Genomic DNA, 6,636 nt, shown 5'->3' on the forward strand with positions numbered 1-6,636 from the left:
CTACATTTTGCCTATGGATCTCCAAGCGATCTGACAGATGTGTAAATTCACACCGAGCCAAAAACTGCCCCGGGATAATACAGCTGTGCACGTTAACGAGTGCAAGTTATTCCAGCATTAACTTGTGGACACAAAAAAATGTCATTTTAACCCACCTTTTTCTTCCAGGTGTACAGTTGCCTGAGGTCATTTGGGGCTGATTTCACACCATTGCGGTCAAGCTGACCCCTTTTTCGCCTATTATAAACTCAAATGCAAAGAGGATTATTTTCTTCTCTCTTTTTTTTTTTTTTCATTTTGATTTTTTTTACTAATAGAGTGAGTGTTTAACAGGCGATGCGAGGATGAGCAGATTTTCTTAAATGCCAAATGTTGATGGATACACAGTGCAGATACACTAGTATCGTAGGCTGTAAATGTCACTTAGCCTCAAGAATTCCTCTGTCCAACACTGTTATAACAAGGTGCTTTTAAAATTGGAACAGGATTTACACCAGAGAGGTGTGAATCAAGGATACATTTTTTTACCCAGTGATAGCTCATCGGCTTGTTACAGAAACCTGGCATGGTTTAGGCAAAGCTAGATAGTTACTCAGACCCACAGTGATTTACAGGGGTTGCTCTTAATGCATTCAAAAGGAGCTATTACTGGATGTCCCAAAAGCAGCTTTGAGCATAATAGTCTAGTTTGTGATACACCGACCAAAGTAGCCAAGCAATCCGGAACATATTAATTACAGACAGAAAACAGATTGTTCCTAAAAATACAGTCTTACTCTGTCTTTTCATGGAAAAGCTGTTTCTGAGTAGGTGAAGCACGTAATAATATGGTCTCCAAACCAATCAAAATGTACAATTAATAGGGGCGCAGTCAGCAACGTTCACTCCTTTACACCAACCTTCACTGGACAAAGTTATTAACCCCACATTAATCATTGGAGAGAGTCATAATGGAGTCGTATAATGGCTGAAAGGTTACAAATTTTGAGATCTGATGCAGACAAAAAGGGTTGGAAAGAAAAATAAGTGCGATCTTCAATGAATTCTCAGCAGCTATTACTTCAAATCAAAAAACTTTGTTTTTCCAGACACACTACATCAGCGTATCAAAAGATCCTCAGAATAAAAGTGTCATTTTCAAGCATTTGGGATAGGGGGAGGGGAAAGAGAGAGAAGAGGAAATACATCTCACTGGTAAAAGCGTCAGATGAGAAACCATCAACGCCCTCCTTGCTGCGCTACCTTTACCCCATCTGCAAATTGTGTGGGGAGGAAAGGGAGATGGACTGATAATACATCCTTGCCCTTGAGGATGTAATCGAGGCTCTGATTCATTAATGCTTGTAAATCACTGTTAAATATCCAGGTGACCAAGCAGTTATTGCATAGGACTAGGGGGTCCATGGCATAATTTTTCTTTCCCTCCAGTTCATCTGAAGGTACTTATTAAAGATCTCTGAATTTGCAAGTCCCTGGGCTTGCGGAGCCAAGAACGAGGTTGTGTGAAACTGTTGTTCAGAGTACTCATCCTTTACCGACAGCAGATATCTCAGGCATCCCCACATCCAGTGAGTTAATGGTGGCCAGAAACAGCTCGAAGATGGGTCCTCCTTGATGGGCGAGATTCTTACAGCAACTAAGTAGAGCGCTGGATGCCTCACTAGCAAAGCACCAGGGATTCCAGCCGAAATCTAAACATGCTCAGGACAGATGTATCCTAAGGACATAAAGCTTCCCTTTCTCTTTACTGTATACTGAGCATTCCTGTCTCTAATCCATTTCCATACCGATGCTAACCTGGAGACAACGCAGACCAATTTGCTGATGGCTTTCCAGAGTCGACTGAAAGACTGGCTGAAATGGCACCATGAAGACAACTGCAAATCTCCATATTCATTTCAACATGGGAAGATTGATACTGAAGCGCCAACTGCGTGCAGCTTTGTACGGCTGCTCTCCACACCAAGCCATCTCATGAACGCTCTCAGGGATCTGGGCGGCTCGTGCCATGTCATGGCGTTTCACCGGCATGGAGGTATCATAGAATCACTAAGGTAGAAAAAGGCCTCTAGGATCATCAAGTCCAACCATACGTGCCATAAAGCAGCACTGAACACACAAGAACACACACAAAATCCAGAAAAACAGGATGTTTGTTACTCCCTTAAACACAAGGTTAAAAGTTGATTTCCATGGCTTTAACCTACAAAGCGCAGCGTGGTTCATGATGCTTTGTGGGCTTATTCCCATAAAACTTGATGCAGGAGCAGTGAAGGTAGTTCCGTTTAATAAGATAATAAATGCTTTTGGATGACCTAAAGTGATGTTTAGATTACAGCATGAAAACTAAATTCCAGGAGGAAAGCCACAGATGGGAGCAGAAATCCCCACAGATTATCCTCAAATATTCTGGAGGATCTCTCTTGGGATCCTCAGCATAAACAAACCAGAAGTCCACTGTGGCTATTCAATATTGAATTTAAAAGGCAGAATATTCTCTGATCATATTTTCGTTAATAACTCTCCCTGTTGATCACCTGTCTCCGTTTAATGCACAAGAATTTCTTCACTGAGATTTTGATCCTACAAAATACTTTGCATTTTAACGTGAATTCCTGTTTCAAACTGCACCGTGGGCAGGCGCTTTGTTGGAGGACTGGGAGTGAATCTCTCCATCAGACATTGAGGCTCATTCATGATTTAGGACTCTTTCCCCCTAGCCCCAGCTGCCTAACCCAGGCAGCCTTTGCTCCCCACACTGATGGCAGAGCAGGTCTCTGCTCTCTCTCACCTCTGCCTTCTCTTACCGCCTGTTTATCTCCTAAACGGTTTAAATCCTTACGTCTGTCCACATGGCCTTCCTGATCCCCCTCAGGCATCTGTTAGCAAACCAATCCAAAAATTCCCCTTGTGTACTTTGCCTTTGCCAGGTTTCCATACCCTGCGTCAGGGTGAGCAAATTTTAACGGAGGGGATGTCATCTTAGAGCGATTAACATCATCTGGGGTTACCCAAGAGCAGCTCTCACGCTTGCAACACCCTTCTGCGCTTCACCCTTGGGGTGACTGTTGTCCCCTAAGCAGTTCATGGGTCTCGCTCCTTCGCTGTGTTCAGCCAAACTTCTCAGCCCTTGTCAGGGTCAAATTCTGTCAGCTTTGGGATTTCAATCATTATTCTCTCCAGTGCCAACTCTTTTCAAAGGAAACAAATACACTGTACAAAGGAGAGAATGAAGAAAAACACCCAGCTTTTGATTTTATTGATATATATGAATGTAAACAACTTCAAGGACCGCTGCTTAGTGAAAATGTTATTTGTCTGCTCTTTTTCATACATATAATTTCAGATTTTGTGAACACTTTGAATCTGTTTTTATCTCCAAGAGTAGAAAACTAAAAAATATAATGCTCCATCTTCTACAGATGGAGAAAAATGTGCTAATGGACCTCACAGCCTCAGATGACTGACTCAGATTTCTTAAATTAGACAAAGCCTAGTGTTAATGACAATACTTACTGCCTAGTCCAAAAACCAAAGTATGTTTCGCCCATGATATTTAATCCATAATAAATGTTTAAACCATCTATGTGACTTCCAACATCCAGGAAAACCTCTCAAATGAGTTTCATCCCTAGGCACCTCCTCAAGATGGAACAAGATCTTCTGTAAATGATTAACACCAGCCCTCGTTTCATTGTGCTCATCTTCTGGCGAGCCGTGTGCTTCGCTTGCTCCGGTGGCAGGGGGAAACCAACCCGTAGGAAATGGGTCTGTTGCAGTTTACAATGTCTTTTAGCATGGAAACAGTAAAACCAAGAATAGCTTCTTAAACCAGAGCCACATTTACATATGTATTGATTCCCTTCCCTTTTGTAGCAGTGGTTAATGCAATCTGATGAGCCGCGCAGCGAATATTTGAACACTATGAAAACCTGCTTTTTAGGATATCTGTGCGGTAACTTGGATGTCACTAATGTATTTCTGAACTTTTACAGCATGTCAAAACTTTTGACAAATTTTGTACCTTATTTTAAGAGAATTTGGCATTTTTCTGTGCTGGTTTCTTCAAAGGTACGTAGCAGATTCACTCACTATTGAAGAGCAGCAACCTCTAGCTCAGCGCCTATTAACTCTTTCACAGCACAGGACAAGGGGTTGTTCTTGGCACTGGAAGTGAAAAATATTGTGTCCAATTAAAATTGCATGGAAAATGAATGCGGGCAAAATTTAATTACCCAAATTGGAATTTGTCTAGGCCATAAAGGCTAACACCCATACGGTTTTCTAAAAAGGCATCGTCCCTATAATGGCCATATTTAATATTTTATATATGACCTAAGGTTAAATCTGAAAGATCTGCTATAGATCAATTATAAACCACTGACATATCCTTGAAAAGGAAGAAAACAAGTAGTTTTCTAGTAGCACTGAAGAAAGTTACAAAACATCAAAGACCTTGCCCTTTTCCTGATAATACAGAAATCAGGCACTGATGGAAAAAAGCTCTCGTGATCACCAAGTAATGAAACAGTAATGAGGATGGCAGTTGTATTCTCTGCTATCTCATTACAATACATGGTATGTTTGACAACATGTGAGAGAAAGGGAAAAAGGGCTGACATGTCTACAAGGTAGCATTTTGGGTAGAAAAAAAATAATTAATGTCGGACTATTTTATTTCTTATTGAGAATAAGAATCCTCCAAAAATTTCATTCTTGATTTGAATGTTCGTGGATCTGGTTGTTAGCTGAGCCACATCACCAGAGGTTGACTGTTGCTTAATTGCTGAAGTGCAACAAATTTCCCTAAGAGGAGATGGTCCAATATATCTTTACTCACATAATCCCATGACGGGAAGCCTTTTTCTCTTCAAGAAATGAGTATGAGGCAGATTTTGTTACCTATGTTCTACTTACCTTGAACTGAACATTATTTTCCAGAGGCCCACTGAATTCAGCATGGAAGAAGCCATGGCACTCGCAGAGAGGTTCACATGAAAGAGTTAATGCACTTGCAGCCACAAGACACAAACATGAATCTTTGCAAGTCCTGCTGTAATGCGGCTCCCCCGATTGCCTCAAAAAGACAAATTTCTCTTACAACATGGAAACATTATAAACTAAATTCACCAGAGTCCCGTTGTGCCTTAGCTAGAGAATATGATTCCTGTATTAAGTGCTTTTAATTTCAGTGCTTGGGAGCTGGTTTAAAACTGTCTGCTAATTTGCAGCGCTGTAACAGTCCCGCTCTCACTGTTGCAATCAGAGGCAGAACTTCTTTAATGTGCCTCTTCTCATGCCACTTTGCTCAGGGATAAGCCTAGGCAGCTCTCCACCTGTCCTGGCAAATAAATCAGCTGTGTGAAGCCTCTGACAGGTGAATTTGTCAAGCCTTAATATACTCCTGGTACTAGTGAAATCCTCCCATGACAGGTGATGCTCAGCCTGGTTTTACTTCTAGCTTTCTCAGCTGAAGAGCCCATCCCTCCCTGTCTCCCAGGGTCACCGTCATCCTTCATTGCGCCAACACGCTCTGGGATGCTGACCCTCAGAAACCCGAAACTTCAAAACCATGAACCAACTCTCGCAAAATGCATTTGATGGCACCGCGTACCTGTCCTGCAGGCTCTCGCTGGAGCCTGTGCTCAGCAGCGTCCCTGCCGCTGCTCACCACGGCTGCTCCCTGCAGCTGGAAGCTTTGCAGAGCAGAATGAACAGGACCACCTTTCTCATCACCCACTTGCAGAAATAGCAGGCGGTTGTCCTAGGTCTTGACCACAATGAAATACCCCAAAAACATCCAAGTGATCAAATATTGAAAAACTTCCTGTGGGGAACATCAAAGAAATTTCAGGCGGATGTGGTCCCCTGCTCCTCTACGTCCCATCAACCAAAAAAATGTCACAACATTGTTGAAGGTTACATGATGTAATCTGGCACAAGGTGGTAAATATTGAAGGCTTGGGAAAAAAAATCTTTAAGTTCAGTACTCAGGAGTAGATATTTCACCAGAATTTATTATGGCAGGTGGAAGTAGGGTAGATGACAATGACCTGCAAACCATAAACTTGTAGGTATACTTTTTTTCCTGTAGAAGTGAATTATTTTCAGGTAGTTTAACATATCTCTGATTGTAATTACTACACAGACCAAGATCACCCTGAACGTTTGACCTGAGTAGCTCCATTTCTTTGTTTAAGAACAGATTTACTTGAGGCTGGTGCAATATGTGAAAGGAGCTCCGCTCCACTGCTGGGAACAAAAATGGAATATTAATTAATTTCTTTTTTTAAGAATTACTATTGTATCAGAGTCTTAAGGTGGGGCATATTTTTTTGTGTCAGGAAATACTTCTTTTAAAAAGATGCATTTTTAGAACAAAAACAGGAGAAAGAAAGAAATTGTTCTTCTTCAAACTGAAACCAGCGTAAAATATTACCCCAAAAGACCTGGGCTGATTTCTTTATAAATGAGCACAGTGTTAGAACCATGGCAAAGGCAAATTGGCCTACAAGAAAACTGACAGCTTTATAGCCCTTGCCTCTGATTGAAATGTTGGGAAATCTCTTGGCAATTCTCCCAGACATCCAGGTAGAACAGTGAGTTCACTGATTATGTTAACTAAAACAATCTGCC

The 6,636-nt window shown here is 41.5% G+C and overlaps 1 long non-coding RNA gene across 1 annotated transcript; it reads right to left on the reverse strand.

Annotated features, from left to right (window-relative positions):
• Positions 1-4,049: 4,049 nt before the first annotated feature.
• On the reverse strand, positions 4,050-6,093 carry LOC135313669 (uncharacterized). The gene is made up of 3 exons (XR_010373213.1): positions 5,615-6,093; positions 4,918-4,977; positions 4,050-4,167 (listed from the first exon to the last, which is right to left on the reverse strand). It is a non-coding gene; the product is annotated as an uncharacterized LOC135313669 (long non-coding RNA).
• Positions 6,094-6,636: the final 543 nt, after the last annotated feature.

This window comes from Phalacrocorax carbo, chromosome 5 (genome assembly GCF_963921805.1).
Source record: "Phalacrocorax carbo chromosome 5, bPhaCar2.1, whole genome shotgun sequence".
NCBI classification, from domain to species: domain Eukaryota; kingdom Metazoa; phylum Chordata; class Aves; order Suliformes; family Phalacrocoracidae; genus Phalacrocorax; species Phalacrocorax carbo.